Here is a 12899-nt window from a genome sequence, read left to right as displayed (position 1 = left end):
CTGAAAACTATGAAACACTGATTAAAGAAATTGAATAGAAAGACATTCTATGTTCATGGATTGGAAGAACAAAATTGTTAAAATGTCTATGCTACCAAAGCAATCTGCACATTCAGTGTAATCTCTATTAAAATACCAATAGCATTTTTCACAGAACTAGAAAAAACAATTCTAAAATTTGAACAGAATCAGCACCTGGAATAGCCAAAGCAATCTTGGGCAGGGGGCGGAGGAGGGGGGCGCAGAGGTATCCAATTCCAGACTTCAAATTATATCATAAAGTTGTAGTGATCAAAACAGGATGGTCTGCTGCAAAAACAGACCCATAGATCAACAGAACAGAATAGAAAACCCAGAAATAAATTCACAATTATACGGTCAATTAACCTTTGACAAAGGAAAGAACATATAATGGGAAAAAAGAAAATCTCTTCAACAAATGGTATTGGGGAAAGTGGACAGCTTCATGAAAAAGAACAGAAGTGGACCACTTTCTTACACCATACGCAAAAATAAACTCCAAATGGATTAAAGACTTACTAAATATGAGACTGGAAACCATAAAAATCCTAGAGGAGAACACAGGCAGTAACCTCTTTTGACACCAGCTGTAACAACTTCTTTCTAGATAGGTCTCCAGAAAAATAAACTATTGGGACTTCATCAAAATATTGGTGTCAGTACTTGAAGAAGGAGGCACTTCATGATGTTATGATTTTGGGATACTGAAATTTTAAATTTATTTACAATTTTAGAATCCTTGCCTCAACACAAGCCTCCTGAGAATGGGCATTTAATCATAGCAATCTTAGCTTCTTTTCCATCAAAATAGTTTTCTTTATTTAAACAAATAAGGAAACAGAATATAAATCAGTTTGTTTGCTTTTTCATCTCTAGCTTGAAGTATGAGCCCCCAAAGTGATCATTATGATTGCATAACCAACATCCAGTAGGTGGTCGATCTAAACCCATAATGGTAAACTTTTTCCCTTGTTCTTCATGACATAAGCACATGATTCAGTTAAGGCTGAAGTGAAACAAAGTCCACAGGAAACTTCTGAAAAATATTTCCTCATTCTTAGGAAGTAGAAGAGATGGTTTCTCTTATTCTTTGCCCATTTTGTATTGCTTCTCTTATCTTCTTTTGTAAATTATTTGAAGTGAGTTTTTTTTCACACATTAGGGAATATCTAAACTAATTAGACAAATAAGCTACTTTTCTTAGATGTGAATTAAAAATATTCTTTTTTAATGTTATTAATAGATTTTGCAAAACAGATTCTTTTGTAAGTTTTAGTTGATCTTTTCTTTGAGGCATTCTGGCTTTTATTAGAAAGGACTTGCTCACTCTGAAATAATAAAAGAGTTTTCCATGATTTCTCCTATTACCATTTTTAAATTTAAAAAAGTATTTTATCAATTTTGGAGTTATCTTATGTGTAACATAGGAGTTAGGAACACATAAGGTAGAAATCCTATGCTCTTATTATTTTCCAGATTTATAGTTTTATTTTTTCCAGATTTATAGTTTTAAATTTTGATTCTGTATTTCAGTTTAATACACAATTCCTCATTCTAAAACTAATAGGATGAAAGATATACTATTTTTAAAACTTTAATGAACCCCATCTTCATTTTGAAGGTGTTATGAGGTCTCTAAGCCAACCATTAGTATCACTAGTCATTTTGCTGCATTTTTCAATCATTCGTTATCACTCAACACTAAGGAAAAAATAAAATATTCAAACAGGTTGTTTTAACACTGTTATACAAGTATGGCAATGCTTCTATCACTGAATTGTTCCCACTGTTAGAGTTTGAAATGTTTATTCATGAAGGATGAAATGTCACTTGGACAAAGAAAGATAGCTCAGGTGTAGTGTACTATTATGTAATGTTTGAAATTAGGGTCACACAAAACTTTTAAAGAACAAACGGATATCTATGGAAGATATATGATTTAAAATATTATTTATACTTTTTATAACAGTTTAAAAGCACATCAGACAATATTTAAAATTGACTGCCAATACAGTAAAACAAAACCCATTACCTCCTGGAATTGTGTCAGATATACCTATTCCTCTGTGTCAGATAGAATGGAGTCTCCCTTTTCTCTGAAGTTGGCATATCTCCAGTATATCTAATGGTTGAATGAAGGCACCTCTTGCCTTCATTCAAAATATGAATATCTGCATCCTGGGTTATCATTTGTCTCCTACTTAGGGGAGTACTTCCTTACTACTTCCTCCAGAAATACTGTCCCTCACCCATCTAGCTATACCTCTGTTAATTCCCAGAGCACTGTTTCTGGGACAGTCTCCATGTAAGTGCAGGGTTTTAAATTCTGGGATAATCCACAGGTCTTTACTTCTAATTTGAAACCATTTCTTCTCTTAATCTATAGAAGAAGACTTCTGAAGAAATTAAAATACTTTAGCCCAGGCAGTTACACAAATCAAATCCCTAAATATCTTTGCCAGACCGGGGTTGGGGGGTGAAAATGAAAGTGAGGGAGGGAGAGCAAAGAGAGTGGGGAGAGGAGACCAAGAGAGAGGAGGAGGAGAGAGTGTAGGCCTTCTCAGTTTTATCTTCCAGTACAGGTGGAGTTGGTTTCCCTACTGAAATCTTCATGTTCATTCTACTTTCTCTCAAAAAATCATCTTATTCCAAGTTCTTTTCCTGGACAACCATCTCCCATGGAATTTAATTGGATCTTTAGTAATCCAGAAATTATTAATATAGTTCAGACATTTACTCCAGAGAAGTAAGTTGTCCAAAGTGTTCTCCATTAATAATAAAACTTCAGTTAATGTATCAGAAAATGTCTGCTTCCTTTTTAAGGGGATTAATACTACTTAGAACTAATGTAGGGGCAGGAGTTTGTTTTTTGGTGATAACAGCGTTGCTTCAACTGCTTACTTTTTTTTTTTTTTTTTTGACATAGGCTATGGATGAGTCTGACAAGAAGTTACCCTCATGGGGAAGAATGAAATTTTTCTGTTGCTAAGGAGATAGCAGCTAAACCTCAGATGGCAGAGAACATTTAGAAACATAGTCAATGCTTCATAGGCATAACCTTGGACAATTTTGAGGACCACAAATGTGGACCAGAAATACTTTCCAAGCCCTCTACATTAAACTTCAAGGTAAATACTTAAGGAAAGCAAGAAAGGAGAGAAATAAGAAGAGTCCCAATGTAGGTTTGCACACAGAGTGGAACAAAAAATATGACTTTATCTCAGGATTCAAGAAGCTACAAGACCCAAAAGAGTGGCTATTCATATTTGTGTCAAAATATGTAATTACTGAAGCATTGAAGGACTTCTAACTTCCCACATAGTTAAATGTCTCTAAAATAATAAAAAATTTCCTACACCTGGTACCACATCTCAGATGATCACTTGGATGCAACCACTTAATTTTTAATTACTGTTTCCCAGTCTAATCACTGTACCCATCCTTGGAATCCACTGGTTACCTTCCCTACAGAGGACATCCATAAGAAGAGGTCTACTTTCTTTTCCTGGGTTTCCTTCCAGACACAGCCACCCTTTGCTCAACTCCTATCTAGACAAAAGCAAGTTTAGACAAAGATAAACTCAAAATGGATGAAAGATCTAAATGTGAGACAAGATTCCATCAAAATCCTAGAGAAGAACACAGGCAACACCCTTTTTGAACTCGGCCACAGTAACTTCTTGCAAGATACATCCACGAAGGCAAAAGAAACAAAAGCAAAAATGAACTATTGGGACTTCATCAAGATAAGAAGCTTCTGCACAGCAAAGGATACAGTCAACAAAACTCAAAGACAACCTACAGAATGGGAGAAGATATTTGCAAATGACATATCAGATAAAGGGCTAGTTTCCAAGATCTATAAAGAACTTATTAAACTCAACACCAAAGAAACAAACAATCCAATCATGAAATGGGCAAAAGACATGAACAGAAATCTCACAGAGGAAGACATAGACATGGCCAACATGCATATGAGAAAATGCTCTGCATCACTTGCCATCAGGGAAATACAAATCAAAACCACAATGAGATACCACCTCACACCAGTGAGAATGGGGCAAATTAACAAGGCAGGAAACCACAAATGTTGGAGGGGATGCGGAGAAAAGGGAACCCTCTTACACTGTTGGTGGGAATGTGAACTGGTGCAGCCACTCTGGAAAACTGTGTGGAGGTTCCTCAAAGAGTTAAAAATAGACCTGCCCTACGACCCAGCAATTGCACTATTGGGGATTTACCCCAAAGATACAGATGCAGTGAAACACCGGGACACCTGCACCCCGATGTTTATAGCAGCAATGGCCACGATAGCTAAACTGTGGAAGGAGCCTCGGTGTCCAACGAAAGATGAATGGATAAAGAAGATGTGGTTTATGTATACAATGGAATATTACTCAGCTATTAAAAATGACAAATACCCACCATTTGCTTCAACGTGGATGGAACTGGAGGGTATTATGCTGAGTGAAGTAGGTCAGTCGGAGAAGGACAAACATTATATGTTCTCATTCATTTGGGGAATATAAATAATAGTGAAAGGGAATATAAGGGAAGGGAGAAGAAATGTGTGGGAAATATCAGAAAGGGAGACAGAACGTAAAGACTGCTAACTCTGGGAAACGAACTAGGGGTGGTAGAAGGGGAGGAGGGCGGGGGGTGGGAGTGAATGGGTGACGGGCACTGGGGGTTATTCTGTATGTTAGTAAATTGAACACCAATAAAAAATTTAAAAAAATAAAAATAAATAAAAAATAAATAAAAAAAAGCAAGTTTAGGCCATTTAACATCATTTAATTAATGACAAATAAGTTTGTAGAGGATAAGTCATTTTTCCCACCGATTTTCTTATTTCTTTTATCTGTAATTGGAGGGAGTTTGAAATGATTGATGCCAGAAATAACAGAATAACTAAATCCATATAGAACATGTCTTTTCAAGTGAAGCAATATTGCCCCCAGGGGAGTGAAGAGGTGGGAGGAGGCAGGTTATCTTATATATTACAATGGTTTTGAAATCCTCCAAAGCTCCATTTTACACACACAAAAAGATCTTTTTCCTTAGTATTCAATTTCTCTCACTAGGGAGAAATTAAAGTTAAATTTAATTTTTCTCCTTATGGTGCTAATAATGAAAAACAGGTTGGAAAACATTAGTACAGAATGATAACTCACAAAATACAATATAATTGATTTGTGTATCAGTTAATTACATATGAACCCTTACAAATAATACTGGCTTTAAATCCTGCATCACTAAGAATTACCTGGTTGAAGACTGTCCTGATTCTCTTTTTAAATCAGATAATTTTGCTAATCTTCTTTTTAATCTCTCATGTTTCTTGATGATCTGTGTTGAGATAATTGCTACTTTTTAATCAGAGAATTTACTAATGGCAGGAAAAGTCTCAGGTTTTGCTTATGAAACTGCTTAAGCTCTGATTTACATAAATTTTTTTAAGACTTTATTTATTTATTCATGAGAGACAGAGAGAGAGAGAGAGATTGAGAGGCAGAGACAAGCAGAGGGAGAAGCAGGCTCCACGCAGGGAATCTGAGTGGTACTCCATTCTGGGTCTCCAGGATCATGACCTGGGCTGAAGGTGGAGCTAAACTGCTGAGCCACCCCGGCTGCCCTGATTTACATAAATTTAAAGAAATAGGAATGGCTTTTTTCCTTTGTGTATCCCTGTAGTTTATCATCCCTCCCTTCTTCCCTCCCTATCTCTGACTGCCTTCCCTTTTAATTACTAGCTTTGCTGTTTGAACAACGCAGCATGTGGCAGCTTCCAACTTCCATTCAATTCTCAAAGTGCCCCTCCCCCATAGGGCAGAGTTATGGATGTTGTGATGCCATTTCTGCCACACTCAGACCAACCCCTCCAACTGCTACTGGTGGAGGTTTTACTTTTAATAATTTTATTCCTAATTCTGTGTAGGCTATATCAACTGTTGAATCTATTTTAAATTTTAGACTTTTAAGTTAAAATTTTTTAGTGAAATGATTTTGGGGAAGATACTAATGAAAGAAAAATATCAGCTTTTCTTATAAGATTAATTATTCCCTTGGAGAGGACTTTAGAATGAGGGTGATTGTATAACAGTCTAGACTTGGCCAGCTTTACCAATATTTTGAGCAAAAAAGTGGTTTTGCTAACTCCTCAATTTTACTGAGTCATCCATCTGATATCTTTAGCATCATAATAACCGTATTTAAAATTCATGAAATAAATATTTCACAGAGATATTTTATATTTTTATACCTTGAAAAAGAAGTAAACAGTAAGCAAAATGCACACATACACACACATATATATACAAATATAATTTGAAATTGTAACTATTTGGAAGAAATAAGAAACTCAATTATAAAAAGAAAACTGAAGGAATGGTCTAATCACATAAGTCTTACCAATATTTATGCAATTTCTCCAAAAGAAAAGAACTAAGAGTTTATTAGGTTAAATCTTAATTGTACCAAACAAGTTTTGTAACACCTACAGTTCATTTAATAAGCATTTATTTTGGACCTAATGTGCATTACCATGATTTGTATTTTAGGGGCAATGAATTTGACCACAACTCTTTCTACAGGATACTTACAATCTGTAGAAGGAACAAATCCAGACTAGTATGCAATAAATAAAAAAGAAGGTAACTGAATTTTCAGGAAGGAAACTGGATGACCAAATGTAGTAAAGAAATAAATCATTTGTTGATTTTGAGCAATGATATTTTCAAAACTGCATACCACTTAGCGTCATGAAGACTACCTTAAAATATATGCTTTGAAACAATAAACTAGACTACAACAAGATAAAAAAGCTTCTGTATAGGGGCACTTGGGTGGCTCAGTCAGTTAAGCAAGCATCTGACTCTTGATATCAGCTCAGGTCATTTTCCCAGGGTCTTCAAAACAAGCCCCACATCAGGCTCTGCACTCAGCAGGAAGTCTGCATGAGGATTTTCTCCCTCTCCCCCTCCCCCCATTTATGTTCTCTCTAAAATAAATAAATAAATCTTAAAAAAAAAAAAAAGCTTCTGCACAGCAAAGGAAACAATCAATAAAACTAAAAGGCAACCTATGGAATGGGAGAAGATAATTGCAAATAACATATTTGATGAAGAGTTAGTACTCAGAATCTATGAAGAACTTATCAAACTCAACACCCAAAAACCAAAAAATCCAGTCAAGAAATGGGCAGAAGACATAAACATTTCTCCAAAGAAAATATACAAATGGCCAATAGACACATGAGAAAATGTTCAACATCACCTATCACCAAGGAAATACAAATCAGGTATCACTTCACACCAGTCAGAATGGCTAAAATTAGCAATACAAGAAACAACAGATGTTGGCTAGGATGTAGAGAAAGGAGATCCATGTTACACTATTGGTGGGAATGCAATATAATATATAATATATAATATTATATATAATATATAATATACAATATTATATATAATATATAATGCAATATATATAGTACGGAATATTACTCAGCCACAAAAAGGAATGAAATCTTGCCATATGCAATGTGTAGATGGAGCTAGAGAGTATCATGCTAAGAAAAATAAATCAATCAGAGAAAGACAAATACCATATGATTTTACTCATATGTGGAATTTATGAAATAAAACAAATGAACATGGGGGTTGGGTAAAAAAAAAAGACAAACCAAGAAACAGACTCTTAACTATAGAGAACAAAATAATACTTACCAGAGGGACAGTGGGTGAGTGGATGGGTTAAATAGGTGATGAGAATTAGGAGTGCACTGTTGTGAAGAACACTGGTGTTGTATGTAAACGATGCATCACTAATTTCTATACCTAAACCAATATTACATTGTATATTAACTAACTGGAATTTAAATAAAAAATTGGAGGAAAGAAATAGTGAGAAAACAAAAAATAGTGAGAGCAGCTCTTACATTTTTGTAAAATCTATTTAATGTCTGGTCTAATGAAGACATTTGAGTTTTCAGACCTGCTTTTGCATCCAATTCATTGTGATGTATTATTTTGGGTGATATATATGAAGAAAATCCACCCTCAAAGAGATATGTAGTTAGAAAAAGAAGAATTTCATGGACCCTGGATAAAGGTCTTAGAGAGTTCCAGAAATCCTGGGAACACACCTTGAGGATAGACACTCTATGCTCTATAGTAGACCAGCTGAAATTGAAGAGTTACCCTAGTTACACAAAATAAGGGAATATTTTCTCTACCTATAGTTCTGACTAAGGACTTAAAATTCATGCTTGAGGGGCAAGCTATGTTCCTGAAAGCAAAATTAGAAGACTTTGTATTTGCCCAAGTTGTAGTGTTAGTTGGAATATTTTTTTGCATAATCCCTGCCCTTTTAGTAAAATGCTTGCTGGAAGAGTGGAGTCCCTGACTAAAATGCATCTTTCTAGTTTCATTCACTTTCATAGGAATGGGAAGTAGTGTGGTTGCACCTGTATGAATAAAAATTGACAAGGAAAAAAGTACACAGAAACAAAATAACCCACAGAAATGGAAAATAAAATTTAAAAATTGAGTTATTGGACAATAATACTTGCTGGGAAAGTGCATTTAGGAGCATGATAAAATATTGTAGTAGGTGTATACAAAATGATAGGTAGATATTTCCAGTCCTCATAATATCACAATTTCCTCTTTAATGCTTTGTTGTTGTTGTTGTTTAATAAATACAAGGGAAGGACAGAGGGAGAGGAAGAGAATCCCAAGCAGATTCCCTGCTAAGTGTGGAGTCTGATGCGGGGCTCAGTCTTACCACCCTGCGATCATGACCGCAGCCAAAACCAAGAGGTTGACACTCAACCGACTGAGCCACTCAGTCACCCCCACAATTTCCTCTTTATAATGCAGTTTCTGCTCAGAGTGATAAAATGAACAGCATAACTCCTAAGAGTTCTTTAGCTGATTCATAGTAAGAAAACACAAATTAAATATTGCCATATACTTAGAAAAATGAACACTGAAAGCCTACATCCATGTGCCCTAATTTCATGAGACTTTCCATTTTCCGTACACTTTAAAAATCACTTTTGTCCTTGATTTAACAAATATTTTAAATATCAACTTCATTTTTAAATGTGAGGCTTCTAAAAGATAGAGAATATATTTAGTCTTCATTTTTATAATAAAATATTACTAAGGAGAGCAATACCAAATGCCAATTGGCTTTATTTAAAATAGAGAATGTATATACTTACATACACACATAAGTTGATCTTTTAATCCATCTACAAATTATTAAGGTTTTATTTACCAAGGACCAAATAAAGTCTTGATTGGAGTAATATTCAAATTGACAACAAAGATAGGGAAATTAAGCTTATCTCCACTCTCTTGAACCTAATATTAAACGTGACCATTTTGCTTCAAAATAAAATCTTGTTGGTCCCATATTCCAGGAAGTGGCATCAAAGGTTTTATCAGTGAATTGTCAAAAGTAAATCACTTTTTCTGCATATTAGTATCAAAAGAATAGATTCAATGCTTCAATAGAGTATGTAGCAATTAGGGGCACCTGGGTGGCTCAGTCCATTAAGTGTCTGCTTTCGGCTCAGGTCTTGATCAAGCTCCACAGGGAGCCTGATTCTCCCTCTCCCACTCCCCTTGTTTGTGCTCTCTCTCTCTCTAATAAATTTAAAAATCTTTAAAAAAATAAAAGAATATACATCAATTATATGCATTAATAATACCACATTCATACCCTAAAAATTAGCATTGATCCTTTTATCAAGAAGTGTTCTAATTAAACTATATTTTGATAATTCTTGATTTAAGGCAACCAAGTATTTCTGACAAAGTGTTTAATTATTACTCATCTATATAGCACTGTGGTCATCTAAAAACTAGACAAATGACTACATACATGAGAATTAACCAAATATTTAAGACCTCCAGGGCTATTGTGCTATCACACACTGCCTGAGAGAGTCAAGGCTCCCTTTAAAACACGCAGACTGCTCTGAGTTGAGGACAACTGCTCTGAGCTCCTCGAGGAGCACATTCCACTCAGCAGCCCACCACCACGGCAACCAATAGTGAAAGTTAAGACGGGGAGCAGAAATAGTCCCCCCTAAGTTGTGATAGAACATAACAGAGCTTAATTTAAAATATAATGCTAAGTTTAGTATTTTACCACATTGCTTTCCAAATGGAAAGATTACATGTTATCCAGATATTATATTTTCAGACATGAAGATTTCAGATAGAAAGCTTGAAAAGTGACCAACCTGTTTTAAAATAGAATATCTTGCAAGCTTATGCAGCAGGTCAAACAGCCAGGTCACTTCAGGGCTGAATTCGAACAGGTTCTGTGGCTCCCAGTACTGTACAGCTTCCACTTAAATAGGTTAATTCCCCAATTTTCTGGTTTAATTCCTGTTGAACAAGGACTTAGCAATTAGAGCCAATAAATTATCATTGTGAACATTGTTTATAAATAACCTGTGGGTAGTGAACTTTGAATCCTGCCTGGTCACACCATGGGCACCAATTTCATTACATAAAGGAGGGTTGTGGTGAGGACCACATAACACACATGAAATGCTGAGCACCTGGTACAAGACAGTTTCTCAAGAAGAGGTGTTATTTATTGTTTACAAATTACTTTATTCACTCTATATATAGGATTAATGATAGTCATATAAACAGTGATGGAAAAGAATGCAGTATTTTATGTCTCTGCTGCAACTCCTTGAAACCTTGAGCTCTTATGTCTAGCGTAGAACCCTAAACTCATTGAGAATCCAGTAAGGACTGATGAAAACAAATGATTTTTTTTTTCTTTTCCATGTAGACAGGCTGTCTGATTAAGGGACTTTCTGCACGGGGCACTCATTGGTCATATCTCTTGTATTTAAATATATTTTGTGTTTTATTCCCCCATTCATAGGTTTAAGTCTTCATTTCCCATAAGGTTTCATCATTTCCTTGAGTGAAAGGCCAAAAGGACTCAATGAAAAAAAGCAAGAGACCAGTTCTAATTGTATTCTCATCATTCTGAAGTGACTTATTAACTCTCTTTACTCTTATTCAAGGATAAGGACTCCCATTTTTTATAGATTCTTAATATCACTCTGTGTGAACATGCACAAGTATTCAAGTATTCTGTTTTAATATCCTTTCTATATTTTTTTATTTTTATTTTTTATTTATGATAGTCACAGAGAGAGAGAGAAAGAGGCAGAGACACAGGCAGAGGGAGAAGCAGGCTCCATGCACCGGGCGCCCGATGTGGGACTCGATCCCGGGTCTCCAGGATCGCGCCCTGGGCCAAAGGCAGGCGCCAAACCACTGCGCCACCCAGGGATCCCCTCCTTTCTATATTTTAACCATGTCTTTCAACAAGCCATTAATTTAGAATTATGCACATCATCTGATAAAGATACATCATTTTCCAATATAGTGCCATTGCAACATACTCCTGGTGCTTCAAATTTTTTAATCTATGCAGAAATTTTAAAACTAATCACAGTTACTGTGGGAATATTTTCACTAAATGTGACAGCTTTTAAATAAATTCAAATGTATTTCTGCATTAATTAAGCTTTCTTTCATTTTTTAATTTTCAATTTTTAATAAAATCACTACATATTTACCATGTCTATCTAAATGACACTGCAGGAGTAGTGGGGGACCCTAGGCTTGCCTCATCCTTTGAACACAGCCAGATAAATATCAAATTATTGTGAACACCCAAGAAATTGATCTGAAGACTGAAACTGCACCACTAGAGAGAAAAACAATCACACTGTGGAAGGTAGGAGCTGCAGAATTAATTTGGAAGAGAAAAGAATTATAGGTGCTGTGGAGGGAGAGAGCCCTGATTGTGGAGAGAGGAATGAGAAAGAGAGACCGAGACAGAGACAGAGAGTGAAAGCAGCATGCAGGGGATTGCACAAGAAAAACTCTTCCCCAAAACCACTGACTGGGAAAAGAAGAGGGTCTGATTACCACAAGTTTTTACAAGCAGTGGAGCTCAAAGTTCCAAAGTTTTAAAAGTCTGCATCATCACCTGTGTCATGCCTGGCAAGCTTAGCAGTACTCCTGGGGGAAGTAGGGCAGAGAGTTGAGAGCAGGTAGTTTGGTCTGAGGGTTCCCTGGGTCACATGGACAAAAACAGAACCAATTACTAGAACCAATACATGAATTCAGCCAAGTTGCAGGACATAAAATCAATGTACTGAAACTTCTTGAATTTCTACACACCAATAATGAAGCAGCGGGAAAAGAAATCAAGGCATTGATCCCATTTACAACTCCACAAAAACAATAAGATACCTAGGAATAATCCTAACCGAAGACAAAAAGATATGTACTCTTAAAACTATAGAATATTGATGAAAGAAATGGAAGAAGACACAAGGAAATGGAAAAACATTCCCCCCTAATTGATTGGAAGAAAAATATTATTAAAATGTCTATACTACCCAAAGCAATCTACACATATAATGCAATTCCTATCAAAATACCACCAGCATTTTTCACAGAGCCAGAACAAACAATCCTAAAATTTCTATGGAACCACAAAAAAAAAACCCAAATAGCCAAAGAAATCTTGAAAAAGAAAAGCAAAGCTGGAGGAATCACGATTCTGGACTTCAAGTTATATTACAAAGCTGTAGTGATCAAGACAGTATGGTACTGGCATAAAGACAAACATACATTAATGGAACAGAATAGAAAACCCAGAAATGGACCCATAACTATATGGTCAACTAGTCTTCAACAAAATGGGAAAGAATATCCAATGTAAAAAAGACAGTCTCTTCAACAAATGGTGTTGGGAAAACTGAACAGCCACATGAAAGGAGAAAGAATATATATGAATATTACTCAGCCTAATGAAATCTT

At 35.5% G+C, this 12899-nt stretch overlaps 1 protein-coding gene and 1 pseudogene across 3 annotated transcripts in view; one reads left to right on the top strand and one right to left on the bottom strand.

Moving 5' to 3' along the window:
• The window catches only part of LOC100687481, a 73111-nt pseudogene that overhangs the window by 40755 nt on the left and 19457 nt on the right, over positions 1 to 12899 (top strand).
• The window catches only part of PTH2R (parathyroid hormone 2 receptor), a 101954-nt gene continuing 99316 nt past the window's right edge, over positions 10262 to 12899 (bottom strand). For all 3 annotated transcript variants that reach the window (XM_038585591.1, XM_038585592.1, XM_038585593.1), the window contains exon 14: positions 10262 to 10424. The gene's annotated coding sequence lies outside the window, so the exon portion shown is untranslated. The remainder of the gene's footprint in view (positions 10425 to 12899) is intronic.

Source organism: Canis lupus, chromosome 37 (assembly GCF_011100685.1).
Source record: "Canis lupus familiaris isolate Mischka breed German Shepherd chromosome 37, alternate assembly UU_Cfam_GSD_1.0, whole genome shotgun sequence".
Classification (NCBI taxonomy): Eukaryota; Metazoa; Chordata; class Mammalia; order Carnivora; family Canidae; genus Canis; species Canis lupus.
The sequence above is the reverse complement of the archived record's forward strand: the minus strand, read 5'-3'. Positions and strand labels throughout refer to the sequence as shown.